Consider the following 22,116-nt stretch of genomic DNA (forward strand, 5'->3'; position numbering starts at 1 on the left):
TACAAAACCATTGAAATTCCCCCGTTATAGTTAGTTCAGCTAACTATAACTTGCGCGCTCGCAATGCACTGCTGATGACGTCACATATTACATCACTCATGACATGGTCAGTGACATCACTGATGACATCACTGATGACATCTCAAATGACATCACTGATGACATCACTGATGACATCATCCTTGTGAAAGAGTTGCAGACCTCCTCTCAGCGTAATATAACCTTTGATACACACATTCAAAAATATAAACTAAAATAAAAATAAAAATGGCGATACCAATACCACTTACAACAACCTATACAGTAATTCCACCATCTACATACACATCCACTCATGCGCCAACAGTTCTATATAGTCACTCATACATGTACTCACTCATCATATGTACTCATACACCTATACTTCCTGTTACACACCGACACTCATCCATAGAGTTACTCACACACATACTCACACATGCAAATCAACTATCAAACATCCATATACTTGCATATACAGCTATACACACACCACTACACTTACTTTTACAGAAACGTACACATACTTACTCTCTTAAACAATCATTTATAGAAACACATACTTATTTATACAGGAACTCTTCCAATCTCTCACTCTCACATATAATTACGTATATACATCAATACTCATATATGCTAGATTAAAACATATGTAGTTACTCATAAAGATACTATTGAGACAGTCATTCACTCTCTAACACACCCATACACACACTCATCCACCCATACAGTCCTGCACACATGCTGTCTTCAAAACACATACAAACAGTGAGTCACTCATTCATGCATCTATGCGCTAAGTAATACCCCCCACCGAACCATACAGACACTCATACTGATACTCAAAAAACCAACTAATAACCCATATAGACACTCATGTAGGTACTCACCAACCCATGCAGTCACTTATAGACAAAGTGAGACACTGATACAGATATTTACATATTTAAACATTACTCGCTAATACATGTCTTCCCTAAGATACACTTACTAAATAAGTTATGCAATCATTTTTACAAAAAAACATCCATTTAGACACCTATTTACCCATTTATTCTTCCATCGACCTTTAGATATACATATATAAAAAAATATATTTTTCAGAAAGACACACATTTACTGGCTGATGTCCTCAGTGATGTAATTTGAGATGTCATCAGTGATGTCATGAGTGATGTCACTGACCATGTCATGAGTGATGTAATATGTGACGTCATCAGCAGTGCATTGCGAGCGCGCGAGTTATAGTTAGCTGAACTAACTATAACGGGGGAATTTCAATGGTTTTGTATGAGTGAAATGTCCAGCTAACTATAACGTGTGAAACCTATGTTTTTTCAGTGAATATATATATATATATATATATATATATATATATATATATATATTTATATATATATATATATATAGCTATATATATATATATATATATTTCTCCAAATTGCTTGGTTTCTCCTGCCGCCTCCAAAGCAGAGGGAGTGTCGACAAACGGACCTCCCAAGCGTTGTCCGCTAATATCCAGCACTACTTCTCTTGAAACAAGAATGCCGACGCAGAGTCTTCGTGCAAAATAGCTTTTATTTGTTACCTGAAACTGTTGTACGCATTTCGCCTGCCCGGCAGACCTGTTCACCAACAGTGGTGCTGGATATATATATATATATATATATATATATATATATATATATATATATATATATATATATATATATATATATATATATATATATATTACCTACTGGCGGTCGCCAGTAGGTATATATAGTTAGGATTTTTTCTCTATGGGATTTTTGAAAATTCTATGTCTAATAACTTTGGCGTTTGTGGACGGAATTGGCAGAAATTTTCAGGAAAATGGAACATTTTGTTTCTGAGCAGCCCCTGGAAATTTGGGGGGGTTCGTCAAGGGGGGGCCGAGAAAAAAGGGGGGTCCCAAAAACGCATTTTTCCAATGTTAATTTCCATAGGGCGGTTGGCCTCACTTTTAGCCCGAACGGCTGAATGGATTTGCACGAAACTTGGCAAAATTGTAGGCACTGGTAGCCCGATGTGCCTTTGCTAGGTCTCAATATATGTGCTCCAGTGGATTTTGAGAAATTAACGTTCAAAAAAAGATATATATCTATAACAGCGGACCGGGCAGCGCTCCGGTTCGCGTACTTTTCGCGTTACGGAGCTTTGTGAAGCGAAGCTGATTGGTTCTCCGGCGTCTGTAAACATTCCAAACAGTCCGTAGCGGCCGCCATCTTGTCTCTCGGTAGGATCGAGAGACAAGAGGAGGCCAAAGCGAAGGGGCAAATGACCATAAGGGGGCATAGTAGATCCTCCCTGACCCCCTAGGTTTGATGTGGAGGTTTTAAAAGGGCCCCGTGGGGCAAAAAAATAAAAATAAAAATAATAATCGAACGGCTGAATGGATTTGCACGAAACTTGGCAAAATTGTAGGTACTGGTAGCCCGATGTGCCTTTGCTATGTCTCAATATATGTGCTCCAGTGGATTTTGAGAAATTAACGTTCAAAAAAAGATATATATCTGTGACAGCGGACCGGGCAGCGCTCCGCTTCGCGTACTTTTCGCGTTACGGAGCTTTGTGAAGCGAAGCTGATTGGTTCTCCGGCGTCTGTAAACATTCCAAACAGTCCGTAGCGGCCGCCATCTTGTCTCTCGGTAGGATCGAGAGACAAGAGGAGGCCAAAGCGAAGGGGCAAATGACCATAAGGGGGCATAGTAGATACTCCCTGACCCCCTAGGTTTGATGTACCATTTTGCCAAGTTTGGTGTAATTCCGTTCAGCCATTCAGGCTGTAGACGTATCTAAATGTCCTATGGAAAATTGCATGGGGAAAACACATTTGAAAGTGTTGAAATTTAGAACCAATTAAAATGTTACTTTGGTTTTGTATTTGTGTGTGATGAAAGTTAATTGGTTATGTATATATCTAAAATGAGAGGAAACCACAGCCATTTTGTGATACTACTGTCTGAGGTACATTTGTGAGGAATTTTTGGTGCTCAATTTCTGGTGTTTGATTTACACAGTACTAACGCTTCTCCTACTTTCAAAAAGGTGAGTTGTTAATTTGTAAGGGGAACTATGTTGTACACTTTAAGATAATTTGAAAAATGTTTTCTGTTATTTATTTACAGTCCTTCTGTTATACTAAATACTTGATAAAGTTAGTTTTATATTATGTATTACTAAAAACGATAAATGAAAGTGATTATTTTTTTCTGCAATTTACAGCAAGAAATTTCAAAATAAAATGGATCACAATGAAGGGACCGTGGCAATTTCTTTTGAATTATCCACTACATTTATTGAAATTGACAGCACCAATAATGAAATATTCTCACAAGGAGGAGATGACTTGAATGATTTTTTTGATCAATCTCTTGACGGCGAATTTATCGAATGTTTGGAGACCATAGAGTTACAAGAATCATCATTGCAGACTTTTCATGAGGAGATTCCTGATGAGATGATTGAAGAGGAAATTCCTGATGAGGACATGTTACTAGTTCTTTCAAATTATGAAAATTCAGAAGAATAAATTTATATTTAGAAATCAAAAATTGTTTGAGACATTATTCATTTTTTTATTTTTAATTTATGAGGTTGTAGCGAAGTGATTGTAGTATAAAATGCAGTCCCTACCATCTCGGCGTTTAAGCCCAGGGGACCGCGTGTGTGGTAGAGATAACGTCTGTTAACGTTCGATTCGAAGGAAATCAGGAAGTGTTGATAAACATTGTTTGCGCCATCTTGCCTTTTTTCAAATGCCACACTTTTGTCGTGCACGGCAGCCATTTTAGATGCCTTGACCAGACCCACTCTCTGCACGCTGTCGATCCTTAGCATGGCTCCCCACCCTCGCAAGCATCTCCCCCAGGCACTGGTCACCCCCGCTCTCTGTCTTACGCATGGGCAATAAACCTCCCCCCATCTGCGCTGCTCTTCCCTGAGAATCACACCCTGTGCCTGTCCGACACCTCCCTTTCGCCCTATTCACTACCGCACCCTCTGACACTCCTCTTCCTCTGTGTCCGATTGCCCAGGCCGGTCCCAGGCTATCAGCTAGTCCTGCAGATGTAGTTTATGGCCCCAGCTGTAAAGAATCACCCCTCTTCAAAGGAGTTATAGTAGATCAAGGCCCACACCCGATGAGATCCGTCACACCACACGCGTTCCTACTATCTGAAAACCATTCTGTATTGTGATTGGGGAGGGGACCGAGCCTGAAGCGGAAGATTCCAGGGATGCCTCTTTGTACATCAAAGTTTTTACAATTATGTGTCACATTAAAAATATATAGCACTCCAACAAAGTAGTAGGATTATAAAACTTTAATAACTTATAAATATATACAACAAAACAAAAACAGTAAAAACATTTAAACATTTTTAGGGAAAAAGAAGGAAGTAGCGGTCGGTTGTGCGAATAGTCCCAACGCAGCACAACGTCCAGATTTCTAATTTCTAATTTAAAACATTTATAAAGCGCAGCGTGCACCGTACGGTTTCTTGGCGCTAGTGGATAGTTCGACACCTGAGGAAAAATAAAACCTGTCGTGGGCAAGAGGGGGAATTACACAGGGAAGGCTTGTTTGAAAAGAAACGTTTTTAAATCTTTACGAAAAGAAAGATAGTGAGTTGCAGAGCGGAGGTGATCAGGAAGGGAGTTCCAAAACGTGGGGGCAAGGGTAGCGAAGTTACTGGACGGCACCCAGGTGATGTTGCCTGGGTGCCGCACTGATTTCGGCAGCAGAACGATGGCACCACGGTGATGTCCAGTAAGTTGCCGCCCTCCGAATAACGGCGTGGGGCGCCCCGGGGGTGGGGGGTGAGGCGACGTGAACGGGCCTCCCCAGGTGGAGGCTCGTCTGCTGTAGTGGGGCGCCCCTTTACCGTTTCAGTTGCCATTCCGTCCGCTTTTGGTCCACTGTGTCAAAATCCGCCATTCAGCTGAGTTGCGCCCACTCTTGCGGTGCAGCGATAGGCGGCTGCCACAGGACTCTCAAAATGGCGGCAGGCTCTTTCCTTTTTGGGCCTGGTCCACTGAAATGGCCCTGGGACACCTTGGAAATCGGACGCTAGTCTGCTAGGTCTTGGACCCCATTCTCGAAAGCGTTCCCTCAGCCTTGAGGATTGTACAAAAGTCTTGGGGGCCCCCGACTCCTGCAGGCTTCCGGTGGGGAGCGGCTGCCATGATTGCTCGCGGAATGACCACGACGGAGCCACGAGATGGTGGTGCTTTCATGCTGACGCCAGCTTCAGTCTGAAACATCCAGAAACAAGGTGGGGCTTTCATCGTTTGGGAAAAAAAAAAGTTGTCATCCAATGAAAAGTGTTATTTTTAGGTCATATGATCAAGCCTTCCATTATTAGGAAACCAAAAGTAAAATGAACCAATGAAATGTTTTATAAACAAGTCACATGACCTGTTATGCGGCATAGGGTATAAAAAGCGTAGAAAATCCGTTGGCACGTGAGGCAGCGTCAGTAGCGGACCGATGTGCGAATAGGCCGAAGGCAGCACAACGAGCCAAGATCCGGATGGCACCGAGGTGGTGTCTAGCAAGTTGCCGCACTGGTGTGGCCACCGTACAATGCTGAAAGTGGGTGTGGGGCGCCCCGTTGGCCTGTGAGGTGGCGTCAGTAGCGGACCGATGTGCGAATGGGGCCAAAGGCAGCGCAACGCGCCAAGATCCGGATGGCACCGAGGTGGTGTCTAGCAAGCTATGCAGCTGAGTTGCGTGCGCACTTGCGGCGAATAGGTCGTAGGCAGCACAACAATGTTTTCTGAATAGAAGACACCACAAGGCGCTGAGATTCGGTTGGCACCGAGGTGGTGTCAAGCAAGTTGCCGCATTGGTGTGGCCATCCTACAATCCTGCTCCGAATAACGGCGTGGGGTGCCCGAAGGGGGGGGGGAGGCGGCGTGAACGGGCCTTCCCAGGTGGAGGCTCGTCTGCTGTAGTGGGGCGCCCCTTTACCGTTTCAGTTGCCATTCAGCTGAGTTTCGGCCGCTCTTGATGCTACAGCGACAGGCGGCTGCAACAGGACTCTCAAAATGGCAGCCTGTCCTTTGGATTTGGGCCTGGTCCACTAAAATGGCCCTGGGACACCTTAGAACTCGGACGCTCGCATTTTTTTTCCTTTCCTCTACATGCAAAAAAGGTAAATTCCCGGTACGTTACACGCTTCATCTGCCACGATGTACTCTCCAGAGGAACCGAAAAAAAATATAGTTATGGTAACTATACCATGCATCGTCATATGGAGAGGTGGCACCGATTAATTATAGTGCTGCATAAAAGAGAGATTTGGAGGAGAACCCCCGACCTGCCAGTACATTCATCAAAGAACTGGCACTGACAGCATCAGAGGCAAGGGAAACGGTCCCAAATATTTAGAAGAACTTTGGAAAGATTAAAATGACATGTTTAGATTGTGGCAAATTAATTTCATGTGGACAGATGAGTGTTACTCTAATAAATACAGCATATGAACATCATCATAGTCGATGGTTGGTAGAGACATTTTGACTATATCCTGGACCTGCCCGTCCTCGCCCAAAATGGCGCCAGAATAAATGGGAGTCGTAACTCCTTGTTGTGTACTGGTTGCAGAACATTGAAATCACGAGATACGTATGCAGTTTTGAAGCACATGGCGGGCGGGGACGAGAATTGATTGAATATTTCGACATCCCTATTGATATTAAGTTCTGATGTGTTATTGATTACTGTACTATTGAAAGTTCGAATTAACGTCACCCATGGTACTTGCCCGCAAATGTATATCTAGATAATTTTATTGTAACTGGCCCTGTCGTATTTTAATTATAAAATGTACGTCCACCGATTCCGCAACTGTTAGACACCTTAGTTCTTGCAACCTAATGGCCCGCCCGTTACGTTCCTCTACAGTGTAAATGTCTACTCATCATATACGATTACAGTTTGCTCCGTGGCCGGCCCACGTGGTTATAGGCCCGTATTTGTATACTGACATTTTCACAATAAAGGTTTTTAAAAGAAAACATGGTAGTAGTATTTACATTGGTAAAGTTTTTAATAATAGTCACTGTTTTAGAATCAGTAAAAGGCAAGTGAAATAAAGCATTCGAATTACATGAAGGGTAAAAGGTATAATACGCAGGAACGCAGTAAAGATAAATGGTCAAGGGTTGTTGTGTTTTCTACTCCTGCAACATAAAGTGATCGATAAGAATCTGATATTCTGGCGTATCGGCGACTAAGACAGCAGGCCGACCCTCTTTTGCTCAACGGCTCCGTCATGGGACGAAGAAACGCCCTTTTTCTCGAAAAAGGAATATATTTTACTTGCAGGACAGTTGTAAATTTTCCGGGAAAGTACATTAGCCTGGAACATTATAACATATGTTTAAGAAAAAATAATGTTCGAAAGTAATAAAAAGCGTAATTTTTAGGTCATATGACCAAGCCTTTCATCATTAGAATAAGAAAAGTAAAATGAACCAATGAAAAGTTTTATTAACAAGTTACATGATCTGTTATGCTTACGTTACGCGCTGCGCGCCGCGCCTCGGATCACTTCCGGATGCGCTAACGCGGCGCGTCATATGACGCATTACGCGACAACGCAGGTCCAGAATATAGTCAAAATGTCTCCACCAACCAGCGGTCGGAACACAACCCCTTTCAGCAGGCTAAATAGTTCTGTTAAATGACAACAGAAGTGACAGGCAACAAGAACCATCAGTCAAACAGGGGAGGGCAAGTTCTTCTCTACCGGGTCACGTTGGGGCGCTACCGGAACTGATCGAATTGGTAGTCTACAGAGTTTCTGGATGTTTCAGACTGAAGCTGGCGTTAGCATGAGAGCACCACCATTTCGTAGCTCCGTCGTGGCCATTCCACGAGCAATCATGCTAGCCGCTCCCCACCAGAAGCCTGCGGGAGTCGGGGGCCCCCAAGACTTTTGTAGAATCTTCAAGGCTGAGGGGACGCTTTCGAGAATGGAGCCCAAGCTCTAGCAGACAAGCGTCCGAGTTCCAAGGTGTCGCAGGGCCATTTTAGTGGACCACGCCCAAATCTGAAGAGCCGGCCGCCATTTTGAGAGTCCTGTGGCAGCCGCCTATCGCTGCACCGCAAGAGCGGGAGCAACTCAACTACATGGTGAGCGAGACGTTGTAGTCGAAAGAGCGGGCGGTAAACAGCTGAATAGCGGAAGAGGCACAGTGTAGCAAAAGCGGGCGGAATGGCAACTGAAATGGTAAAGGGGCGCCCCACTACAGCGTGTCTTTAGGTGAAACGGATTGTGGGACAAGGTCAAGAATGGAAGAGTTACCAAAAGGCAAAAAGTTCCGCTTGATCCCGGGAGCCGGCCACCTATGTCGGGGGCGATCTCAGGCCACACCAGGAGAACATGACTTGGGGAGGGGGCCGGAGCCAAGCGCCCCCTCCGAGTCCGCGCCATCACACCGTCCCTCGGGGGCCTCCGTTAAGCGGTTCAGGGTGGCACCGCATCACATTGTTTACAAATGCAGTAACGTACTCAAACAGCCCCCACTTACTTTTAGAATAGTGAAGATGAAGCAAGTGCAAATAGGCTTCAGACAGTGTTACAAGCACTCTTCAAAACTTTGAATCATCAGAGTGCATGAGTTTCATGCTCGATCGATTGAGCTAGCCGGATCGGGCAACAAAAAGTTTAAAATAGTTATGTAAATAGTTGTTTAATAAAATGTTTTACCCTGTTACTTTGCTGGTGTGTTGTATATATTTGCATAGAGTTTATCGTTATTTTGGGCGGGGTGGGTGGCGGAGCCGAGCTGTCTTGCAGCCATCATGGTGTGGAGTTCAGTTCATCTCACTAGTTTCGTATTTGTCATGAGGGGTTGTTCCTAATGTTTCTATTTTGGCGAGGTCAAAAAGAGATCCCATTAGTGGCCTACTGATTTTGCTCGATTCCTTTTGTTTTTTTACACGATTTTTCGCTATCTGCAAAGACTAAACAGAGTATTGCGACTCTGTGCTTGTTTGTAAATAGAGAATGAACCAAAGAGAACCAATTCTAAAACAGTAAATGCTTGGATAACAATCAATCAAATGGAGAGAGAAGCAGGTACGACGGATTACAACGGGGGCAAAGGCCTGCGTTAACTACCCTTCACTATCTGCAAAGAGAGAGTACTCCTAATAGAAATGAGGGGGGGGGGCAGCATTCAAAGCAGATCAGTGTGCATAAACACGAAAATGTTTTTTCTTACCACGTACTTGACATTCGACAGCTTATGATATTTGCTATTAAAAAACCATTGAAATTATGTATATATATATATATATATATATATATATATATGTGTGTGTATATATGTGTGTGTATATATATATATATATATATTCACTGAAAAAACCATAGGTTATAGACCATATATAGTTAGGAATTAGCATTTACAAAACCTTGAAAATTCACTGAAAAAACCATAGGTTATAGACCATATATAGTTAGGAATTAGCATTTAAAAAACCTTATTTTACTCACACAAAACCATTGAAATTCCATATATAGTTAGTTGCACTAACTATATATCGCGCACCCGCAATCCACTGCTGATCACGTCACATATTACATCATTCATGACATGGTCAGTGACATCACTGATGACATCACTGATGACATCTCAAATGACATCACTGATGACATCACTGATGACGTCATCCAGTGACTGTGTGTTTCTGTAAAGTTTAAATATGTTTTACATATTGAAGAATGAGTAGATGTATAAGTGTCTGGACGAAGGATTTAGTAGGTGCATGACTGAATGTATGAGTGAGTGATTAAATGTGTCTCACTGAGTGCATGGGTTAGTGACTAAACTGTCTTAATTTGTGCATCATTATGTCTGTTGTTCTGTAAACTGCTGCATGTGTTGATCATTAGCTATACGAGAGGCTATATGTGTTATTAATTGGTTGCCCAAGTATTTCTATGGCAGATTGAGTTTGTGTGGGGGTGGCTGGAAGGTGTGTGACTCTATGCATAGATGTGTGAGCAGTTTATTCACTAGGTGTATGAGTTCAAGACTGCATGTGGAAACAGCTACATGGGCAGTTGACTGTGTGCATGAGTGTATTGATGAGTGAATGGATATCTCAATGCTACATGTCATAGTAAGTACATATGTTAAACACAGTACATGTGAGAGTTGGCATATATAAATAACTGTGCATGAGAGCCACTGAATGAGTGAGCGGTTGTATCGATCATTGTGAACTTGTATCAGGGATTGTATAAGAGAGTAAATATGTGTTAGTATATGTTTCAATAAGTAAGGTGTGTTTAACTGTATAGTTGAAGAAATGGAGGTGAGATTGTTTCTTTGCATGACTGACTGGGTGTGTGAGTAACTCCATGGATGAGTGGCAGTGTGTGAGTGTCTGTATAAACTGAGTGTATCTAAGGTTATATTAGAGTCTGAAGAGGTTTATCGTATTAGCACAAGAATGATGTCAAATGAGATGTCATCAGTGATGTCATCAGTGATGTCATTTGAGATGTCATCAGTGATGTCATCAGTGATGTCACTGACCATGTCATGAATGATGTAATATGTGACATGATCAGCAGTGGATTGCGGGTGCGCGATATATAGTTAGTGCAACTAACTATATATGGAATTTCAATGGTTTTGTGTGAGTAAAATAAGGTTTTTTAAATGCTAATTCCTAACTATATATGGTCTATAACCTATGGTTTTTTCAGTGAATTTTCAAGGTTTTGTAAATGCTAATTCCTAACTATATATGGTCTATAACCTATGGTTTTTTCAGTGAATTTCAATGGTTTTTTAATAGCAAATATCATAAGCTGTCGAATGTCAAGTACGTGGTAAGTGAAAACATTTTCGTGTTTATGCACACTGATCTGCTTTGAATGGTGCCCCCCCCTCATTTCTATTAGGAGTACTCTCTCTTTGCAGATAGTGCAAGGTAGTTAACGCAGGCCTTTGCCCCCGTTGTAATCCGTCGTGCCTGCTTCTCTCTCCATTTGATTGATTGTTATCCAAGTATTTACTGTTTTAGAATTAGTTCTCTTTGGTTCATTCTCTATTTACAAACAAACACAGAGTCGCAATACTCTGTTTAGTCTTTGCAGATAACGAAAAATCGTGTAAAAAAAAAGAAAAGGAATCGAGCAAAATCAGTAGGCCACTAATGGGATCTCTTTTTGACCTCGCTAAAATAGAAACATTAGGAACAACCCCTCATGACAAATACAAAACTAGTGAGATGAACTGAACTCCACACAATGATGGCTGCAAAACAGCTCGGCTCCGCCACCCACCCCGCCCAAAATAACGATAAAGAGCGGCTGCCATGATTGGTTGCGGAATGGCCACGACGGAGCTACGAAATGGTGCTGCTCTCATGCTAACCCCAGCTTCAGTCTGAAACATCCAGAAACACTGTAGACTACCAATTCGATCAGTTCCGGTAGCGCCCCAATGTAACCCGGTAGAGAAGAACTAGCCCTCCCCTCTTTGACTGATGGTTCTTGTTGCCTGTCCCTTCTGTTGTCATTTAACAGAACTATTTAGCCTGCTGAAAGGGGTTGTGTTTCGACCGCTGGTTGGTGGAGACATTTTGACTATATTCTGGACCTGCGTTGTCGCGTAATGCGTCATATGACGCGCCGCGTTAGCGCATCCGGAAGTCATCCGGGGCGCACAGCGCGTAACGTAAGCATAACAAGTCATGTGACTTGTTAATAAAACTTTTCATTGGTTCATTTTACTTTTCTTATTCTAATGATGAAAGCCTTGGTCATATCACCTAAAAATTACGCTTTTAATTACTTCCGAACATTATTTTTTCTTAAATATATGTTATAATGTTCCAGGCTAATGTACTTTCCCGGAAATTTTACAACTGTCCTGCAAGTAAAATATATTCTTTTTTCGAGAAAAAGAGCGTTTCTTCGTCCCATGACGGAGCCGTTGAGCAAAAGAGGGTCGACCTGCTGTCTTAGTCGCCGATACGCCTGAATATGAGATTCTTATCGATCACTTTATGTTGCAGGAATAGAAAACACAACAGCCCTTGACCATTTATCTTTACTGCGTTCCTTCGTATTATACCTTTTACCCTTCATGTAATTGGTCTGCTTTATTTCACTTGCCTTTTAATGATTCTAAAACAGTGACTATTATTAAAAACTTTACCAATGTATATACTACTACCATGTTTTCTTTTAAAAACCTTTATTGTGAAAATTTCATTATACAAATACGAGCCTATAACCACGTGGGCCTGCCACGGAGCAAACTGTAATCGTATATGATGAATAGACATTTACACTGTAGAGGAACGTAACGGGCGGGCCATTAGGTTGCAAGAACTAAGGTGTCTAACAGTTACGGAATCGGTGGACGTACATTTTATAATTAAAATACGACAGGGCCAGTTACAATAAAATTATCTAGATATACATTTGCGGGCAAGTACCATGGGTGACGTTAATTCGAACTTTCAACAGTACAGTAATCAATAACACATCAGAACTTAATATCAATAGGGATATCGAAATATTCAATCAATTCTCGTCCCCGCCCGCCATGTGCTTCAAAACTGCATACGTATCTCGTGATTTCAAGGTTCTGCAACCAGTACACAACAAGGAGTTACGAGTCCCATTTATTCCGGCGCCATTTTGGGCGAGGACGGGCAGGTCCAGGATATAGTCAAAATGTCTCTACCAACCATCGACTATGATGATGTTCATATGCTGTATTTATTAGAGTAACACTCATCTGTCCACATGAAATTAATTTACCACAATCTAAACATGTCATTTTAATCTTTCCAAAGTTCTTCTAAATATTTGGGACCGTTTCCCTTGCCTCTGAAGCTCTCAGTGCCACTTCTTTGATGAATGTACTAGCAGGTCAGGGGTTCTCCTCCAAATCTCTCTTTTATGCAGCACTATAATTAATTGGTGCCACCTCTCCATATGACGATGCATGGTATAGTTACCACAACTATATATTTTTTCGGTTCCTCTGGAGAGTTCATCGTGGCAGATGAAGCGTGTAACGTACCGGGCATTTACCTTTTTTTGCATGTACAGGAAAGGAAAAAAAAATCGAGCGTCCAAGTTCTAAGGTGTCCCAGGGCCATTTTAGTGGACCAGGCCCAAATCCAAAGAACAGGCCGCCATTTTGAGAGTCCTCTTGCAGCCGCCTGTCGCTGTAGCATCAAGAGCAGCCGAAACTCAGCTGAATGGCAACTGAAACGGTAAATGGGCGCCCCACTACATTTCAGCATTGTAGGATGACCACACCAGTACAGCAACTTGCTAGACATCACCTCGGTGCCATCCGGATCTCGGCGCCCCACTGCAGATGAAGTGCCTCTCAACTATGAAACCACCACGGTGACATCCGGATCTTGGCGCTTTGTGCTGCCTTCGGCCTATTCGCACATCGGTCCGCTACTGACGCCATCTCACAGGCTAATGGGGTGACCCACGCCGAGTTTCAGCATTGTAGGATGACCACACCAACTTGCTAGACATCACCTCGGTGCCATCCGAATCTTGGCATCTCAACGCCTAGTGGTATCTTCCATACAGAAAATATTGTTACGCTGCCTTTGGCCCCATTCACACATCAGTCCGCAACTTAGACATCACCTCGGTGCCATCCGGATCTTGGCATCTCAGCGCCTTGTGGTGTCAGTCAGAAAATATTGTTGCGCTGCCTTTGGCCCCATTCGCACATCAGTCCGCTACTGACACCATCTCACAGGCCAATAGGGCGCCCCACGCCGACTTTTACCATTGTACGATGGCCACACCAGTGGCACAACTTGCTAGACATCACCTCGGTGCCATCCGAATCTTGGCATCTCAACGCCTAGTGGTATCTTCCATACAGAAAATCTTGTTACGCTACCTTTGGCCCCATTCGCACATCGGTCCGCAACTTAGACATCACCTCGGTGCCATCCGGATCTTGGCATCTCAGCGCCTTGTGGTGTCTTCTACTCCGAAAATATTGTAGAAAATATTGTTGCGCTGCCTTTGGCCCCATTCACACATCAGTCCGCTACTGACACCATCTCACAGGCCAACAGGGCGCCCCACGCCGACTTTTACCATTGTACGATGGCCACACCAGTGCCACAACTTGCTAGACACCACCTCGGTGCCATCCGGATCTTGGCATCTCAGCGCCTTGTGGTGTCTTCAAATCAGAAAATATTGTTGCGCTGCCTTTGGCCCCATTCGCACATCGGTCCGCTACTGACGCCATCTCACAGGCCAACGGGGCGCCCCACGCCGACTTTCAACATTGTAGGATGGCCACAGAAGTGCGACAACTTACTAGACACCACCTCGGTGCCATCCGGATCTTGGCGCGTTGTGCTGCCTTCGGCCTATTCGCACATCGGTCCGCTACTGACGCAAACTCACAGGCCAACGGGGCGCCCCACGCCGACTTTCAGCATTGTAGGATGGCCACACCAGTGCGGCAACTTGCTACACACCACCTCGGTGCCATCCGGATCTTGGAATCTCAGCGCCTAGTGGTGTCTTCTATTCCGAAAATATTGTTGCGCTGCCTTTGGCCCCATTCACACATCGGTCCGCTACTGACGCCATCTCACAGTCCAACGGGGCGCCCCACGCCGACTTTCAGCATTGTAGGATGGCCACACCAGTGCGGCAACTTACTAGACACCACCTCGGTGCCATCCGGATCTTGGCGCGTTGTGCTGCCTTCGGCCTATTCGCACATCGGTCCGCTACTGACGCAAACTCACAGGCCAACGGGGCGCCCCACGCCGACTTTCAGCATTGTTGGATGGCCACACCAGTGCGGCAACTTACTAGACACCACCTCGGTGCCATCCGGATCTTGGCGCGTTGTGCTGCCTTCGGCCTATTCGCACATCGGTCCGCTACTGACGCAAACTCACAGGCCAACGGGGCGCCCCACGCCGACTTTCAGCATTGTTGGATGGCCACACCAGTGCGGCAACTTACTAGACACCACCTCGGTGCCATCCGGATCTTGGCGCGTTGTGCTGCCTTCGGCCTATTCGCACATCGGTCCGCTACTGACGCAAACTCACAGGCCAACGGGGCGCCCCACGCCGACTTTCAGCATTGTAGGATGGCCACACCAGTGCTGCAACTTGCTGGACACCACCTCGGTGCCATCCGGATCTTGGCGCATTGTGATGCCTTCGGCCTATTCGCACATCGGTCCGCTACTGACGCCGCCTCACGTGCCAACGGGGCGCCCCACGCCGACTTTCAGCATTGTAGGATGGCCACACCAGTGCTGCAACTTGCTGGACACCACCTCGGTGCCATCCGGATCTTGGCGCGTTGTGTTGCCTTCGGCCTATTCGCACATCGGTCCGCTACTGACGCCGCCTCACGTGCCAACGGGGCGCCCCACGCCGACTTTCAGCATTGTAGGATGGCCACACCAGTGCTGCAACTTGCTGGACACCACCTCAGTGCCATCCGGATCTTGGCGCGTTCTGTTGCCTTCGGCCTATTCGCACATCGGTCCGCTACTGACGCCGCCTCACGTGCCAACGTATTTTCTCCGCATTTTACACCCTATGCCGCATAACAGGTCATGTGACTTGTTTATAAAACTTTTCATTGGTTCATTTTACTTTTGGTTTCCTAATGATGGAAGGCTTGATCATGTGACCTAAAAACAACACTTTTCATTGGATGAAAACTTTTTTTTTTTCCCAAACGATGAAAGCCCCACCTTGTTTCTGGATGTTTCAGACTGAAGCTGGCGTCAGCATGAGAGCACCACCATCTCGTAGCTCCGTCGTGGTCATTCCGCGAGCAATCATGGCAGCCGCTCCCCACCAGAAGCCTGCAGGAGTCGGAGCCCCCAAAACTTTTGATGAATTCTCAAGGCGGAGGGGACGCTTTCGAGAATGGGGTCCAAGACCTAGCAGACAAGCGTCCGATTTCCAAGGTGTCCCAGGGCCATTTCAGTGGACCAGGCCCAAAAAGGAAACAGCCTGCCGCCATTTTGAGAGTCCTGTGACAGCCGCCTATCGCTGCACCGCAAGAGTGGGCGCAACTCAGCTGAATTGCGGCTTTTGACACAGTGGACCAAAAACGGACGGAATGGCAACTGAAACGGTAAAGGGGCGCCCCACTACAACAGATGACACTCCACCTGGAGAGGCCCGTTCACGCCGCCTCCCCCGGGGCGCCCCGCGCCGTTATTCGGAGCAGCATTGTAGGATACCAAAACCAGTGCGGCAACTTACTGGACATCACCTTGGTGCCATCGTTCTGCTGCCTTGGAACTATTCGCGCAACAGTTTGCTACTGATGACCCACCCCCCGCGACGCCCCATGCCGTTATTTGCTGGGTGGCAACTTACTAGACATCACTTTCGTGTCATCTAGATTTCAGCGCGTTCTGCTGCCTTGGAACTATTCGCACAACAGTTTGCTACTGATGACCCACCCCCCGCGACGCCCCACGCCGGAAATCTGGACGTTGTGCTGCGTTGGGACTATTCGCACAGCCGACCGCTACTTCGTTGTTTTTCCCTAAAAATGTTTATATGTTATTACTATTTTTGTTTTCTTGTATATATTTATAAATTATTAAAGTTTTATAATCTTACTACTTTGTCGGAGTGCTATATATTTTTAATGTGACACATAATTGTAAAAACTTTGATGTACAAAGAGTCATCCCTGGAATCTTCCGCTTCAGGCTCGGTCCCCTCCCCAATCACAATACAGGATGGTTTTCAGATAATAGCAACGCTTCTGCTGTGACGGATCTCATCGAGTGTGGGCCTTGATCTACTATAACTCCTTTGAAGAGGGGTGATTCTTTACAGCTGTGGCCATAAACTACATCTGCAGGGCTAGCTGATACCCTAGGACCAGCCTGGACAATCGGACACAGAGGAAAAGGAGTGTCAGAGGGTGCGGTAGTGAATAGGGCGAAAGGGAGGTGTCGGGCGGGCACAGGGTGTGATTCTCAGGGAAGAACAGCGCAGATGGGGGGAGGTTTATTACCCATGCATAAGACAGAGAGCGGGGGTGACCACTGCCTGGGGGAGATGCTTGCGAGGGTGGGGAGCCATGCTAAGGATCGACAGCGTGCACAGAGTGGGTCTGGTCAAGGCATCTAAAATGGCTGCCGTGCACGACAAAAGTGTGGCATTTGAAAAAAGACAAGATGGCGCAGACAATGTTTTTCAACACTTCCTGATTTCCTTCGAATCGAACGTTAACAGACGTTGGGGCATATTACCAAAGTTAAGCGATATTTATCCCTAACGATGCTTAGCAACGATTTTTTTACCGTCAGAAATTATCGCAGATAAACCTTGCTATTATCAAGGTTTATCGGAAATACGATAAAAAACGACCGCAATGCATTAATATCGCTGAAAACTCAGCGATATTCATGCATTACCGAGCTAATGCTCTTAGCCATGTTATCCACCTCCCATTGGATAACATGGCTAAGAACTGCTCAGGGCAGGTGGTAGCTTTTGGAGATATTCGCGCTTATCTCGAATATTTCCAAAAGTTGATAATAGGAGATAGCGATGTTAGCGACTGTTTCCAGTCGCTAACATCTTGGCATGCCCACTTTGCATGTCATTAGTGATAAATATCACTCACATGCAAAGTGGGGCCCAAGATGGTCGCTATATTCTACTAGCCGTCGCTAACTGGTGTTAGCAACAGCTAGGTAATACACATATAATTTTATCTCCGCGAAGCGGAGCGCTGTTACAGATATATATCTTGTTTCTGAACGTTAATTTCTCAAAATGCACTGAAGCACATATATTGAGACCTAGCAAAGGCACATCGGGCTACCAGTCCCTACAATTTTGCCAAGTTTCGTGCAAATCCATTCAGCTGTTCGATCCTACCGAGAGACAAGATGGCGGCCGCTACGGACTGTTTGGAATGTTTACAGACACCGGAGAGCCAATCAGCTTCGCTTCGCAAAGCTCCGTAACGCGAAAAGTACGCGAAGCGGTGCGCTGTTACAGATATATATCTTTTTTTGAACGTTAATTTCTCAAAATCCACTGGAGCACATATATTGAGATCTAGCAAAGGCACATCGGGCTACCAGTCCCTACAATTTTGCCAAGTTTCGTGCAAATCCATTCAGCTGTTCGATTATTATTATTTTTATTTTTTTTTGCCCCGCGGGGCCCTTTTAAAACCTCCACATCAAACCTAGGGGGTGAGCGACAATGTACTATGCCCCCTTATAGTTATTTCCCCCTTTGTTTTGACCTCCTCTTGTCTCTCGATCCTACCGAGAGACAAGATGGCGGCCGCTACGGACTTTTTGGAATGTTGACAGACGCCGGAGAACCAATCAGCTTCGCTTCACAAAGCTCCGTTGCGCGTAAAGTACGCGTCCTGGGACGCTGCCAGGTCCGCTGTTACAGATATATATCTTTTTTTAAACGTTAATTTCTCAAAATCCACTGGAGCACATATATTGAGACCTACAAAAGGCACATCGGGCTACCAGTCCCTACAATTTTGCCAAGTTTCGTGCAAATCCATTCAGCCGTTTGGGCTAAAAGTGAGGCCAACCGCCCTATGGAAAACTCAATGTTAAAAACACGTTTTGGGACCCCCCTTTTTTCTCGGCCCCCCCTTGACAAACCCCCCCCAAATGTTCAAGGGCTGCTCAGAAACAAAATGTGCCATTTTCCTGAAAATTTCAGCCAATTCCGTCCACAAACGCCAAAGTTATTAGACATAGAATTTTCAAAAAACCCATAGAGAAAAAATCCTAACTATATATACCTACTGGCGACCGCCAGTAGGTAATATATATATCAAAACAAAACCCTTTCAGGCATAGAGTGACACATAAATTATGCAAAAAAGAAGGAGAGAACTCTGGGTAGGTCTCAGTTTAGGTGGAAAGCAGCTCCTGTTAGAGCACTCTCAACACCAGCTACACTCTAGATCTGCTCACCTCAAATGTCTGTTTTTCTATCAAAGTTTTTAAGCATAGGATTAGACAGTGCTATCCATGCCGAGATAGAAAATGACAAAGTCTTTCGCCATTTAAACAGCAAAGTCTTTAAGCATAGAACTAGTACAGTGCAGTCCTTGCCGAGCTGTCAAATAACAAAAGCCATTTATCACTCCAGGCACAATATTACAGCTTTGAATTGGTAAAATACCAACTCAAGCCAACCTGAAATGATTAAAAGCAACCCCTGACACAGTGTTTCGCTCTAATTAGAGCTCTTCAGAGAGGTATAGCTTTGTCCAGACACAAGGGAGCACCCAGTATTAAGTCAAAACAAAACCCTTTCAGGCATAGAGTGACACATAAATTATGCAAAAAAGAAGGAGAGAACTCTGGGTAGGTCTCAGTTTAGGTGGAAAGCAGCTCCTGTTAGAGCACTCTCAACACCAGCTACACTCTAGATCTGCTCACCTCAAATGTCTGTTTTTCTATCAAAGTTTTTAAGCATAGGATTAGACAGTGCTATCCATGCCGAGATAGAAAATGACAAAGTCTTTCGCCATTTAAACAGCAAAGTCTTTAAGCATAGGACTAGTACAGTGCAGTCCTTGCCGAGCTGTCAAATAACAAAAGCCATTTATCACTCCAGGCACAATATTACAGCTTTGAATTGGTAAAATACCAACTCAAGCCAAACTGAAATGATTAAAAGCAACCCCTGACACAGTGTTTCGCTCTAATTAGAGCTCTTCAGAGAGGTATAGCTTTGTCCAGACACAAGGGAGCACCCAGTATTAAGTCAAAACAAAACCCTTTCAGGCATAGAGTGACACATAAATTATGCAAAAAAGAAGGAGAGAACTCTGGGTAGGTCTCAGTTTAGGTGGAAAGCAGCTCCTGTTAGAGCACTCTCAACACCAGCTACACTCTAGATCTGCTCACCTCAAATGTCTGTTTTAATATCAAAGTTTTTAAGCATAGGATTAGACAGTGCTATCCATGCCGAGATAGAAAATGACAAAGTCTTTCGCCATTTAAACAGCAAAGTCTTTAAGCATAGGACTAGTACAGTGCAGTCCTTGCCAAGCTGTCAAATAACAAAAGCCATTTATCACTCCAGGCACAATATTACAGCTTTGAATTGGTAAATTGTGTCTGGACAAATCTATACCTCTCTGAAGAGCTCTAATTAGAGCGAAACACTGTGTCAGGGGTTGCTTTTAATCATTTCAGGTTGGCTTGAGTTGGTATTTTACCAATTCAAAGCTGTAATATTGTGCCTGGAGTGATAAATGGCTTTTGTTATTTGACAGCTCGGCAAGGACTGCACTGTACTAGTCCTATGCTTAAAGACTTTGCTGTTTAAATGGCGAAAGACTTTGTCATTTTCTATCTCGGCATGGATAGCACTGTCTAATCCTATGCTTAAAAACTTTGATAGAAAAACAGACATTTGAGGTGAGCAGATCTAGAGTGTAGCTGGTGTTGAGAGTGCTCTAACAGGAGCTGCTTTCCACCTAAACTGAGACCAACCCAGAGTTCTCTCCTTCTTTTTTGCATAATTTATGTGTCACTCTATGCCTGAAAGGGTTTTGTTTTGACTTAATACTGGGTGCTCCCTTGTGTCTGGACAAAGCTATACCTCTCTGAAGAGCTCTAATTAGAGCGAAACACTGTGTCAGGGGTTGCTTTTAATCATTTCAGGTTGGCTTGAGTTGGTATTTTACCAATTCAAAGCTTTAATATTGTGCCTGGAGTGATAAATGGCTTTTGTTATTTGACAGCTCGGCAAGGACTGCACTCTACTAGTCCTATGCTTAAAGACTTTGCTGTTTAAATGGCGAAAGACTTTGTCATTTTCTATCTCGGCATGGATAGCACTGTCTAATCCTATGCTTAAAAACTTTGATAGAAAAACAGACATTTGAGGTGAGCAGATCTAGAGTGTAGCTGGTGTTGAGAGTGCTCTAACAGGAGCTGCTTTCCACCTAAACTGAGACCTACCCAGAGTTCTCTCCTTCTTTTTTGCATAATTTATGTGTCACTCTATGCCTGAAAGGGTTTTGTTTTGACTTAATACTGGGTGCTCCCTTGTGTCTGGACAAAGCTATACCTCTCTGAAGAGCTCTAATTAGAGCGAAACACTGTGTCAGGGGTTGCTTTTAATCATTTCAGGTTGGCTTGAGTTCGTATTTTACCAATTCAAAGCTGTAATATTGTGCCTGGAGTGATAAATGGCTTTTGTTATTTGACAGCTCGGTAAGGACTGCACTGTACTAGTCCTATGCTTAAAGACTTTGCTGTTTAAATGGCGAAAGACTTTGTCATTTTCTATCTCGGCATGGATAGCACTGTCTAATCCTATGCTTAAAAACTTTGATAGAAAAACAGACATTTGAGGTGAGCAGATCTAGAGTGTAGCTGGTGTTGAGAGTGCTCTAACAGGAGCTGCTTTCCACCTAAACTGAGACCTACCCAGAGTTCTCTCCTTCTTTTTTGCATAATTTATGTGTCACTCTATGCCTGAAAGGGTTTTGTTTTGACTTAATACTGGGTGCTCCCTTGTGTCTGGACAAAGCTATACCTCTCTGAAGAGCTCTAATTAGAGCGAAACACTGTGTCAGGGGTTGCTTTTAATCATTTCAGGTTGGCTTGAGTTGGTATTTTACCAATTCAAAGCTGTAATATTGTGCCTGGAGTGATAAATGGCTTTTGTTATTTGACAGCTCGGCAAGGACTGCACTGTACTAGTCCTATGCGTAAAGACTTTGCTGTTTAAATGGCGAAAGACTTTGTCATTTTCAATCTCGGCATGGATAGCACTGTCTAATCCTATGCTTAAAAACTTTGATAGAAAAACAGACATTTGAATGAGCAGATCTAGAGTGTAGCTGGTGTTGAGAGTGCTCTAACAGGAGCTGCTTTCCACCTAAACTGAGACCTACCCAGAGTTCTCTCCTTCTTTTTTGCATATATATATATATATATATATATATATATATATATATATATATATATATATATATATATATATATATTCACTGAAAAAACCATAGGTTATAGACCATATATAGT

The sequence above is a fragment of the Lissotriton helveticus genome, chromosome 8, assembly GCF_964261635.1.
Source record: "Lissotriton helveticus chromosome 8, aLisHel1.1, whole genome shotgun sequence".
Lineage (NCBI taxonomy): Eukaryota > Metazoa > Chordata > Amphibia > Caudata > Salamandridae > Lissotriton > Lissotriton helveticus.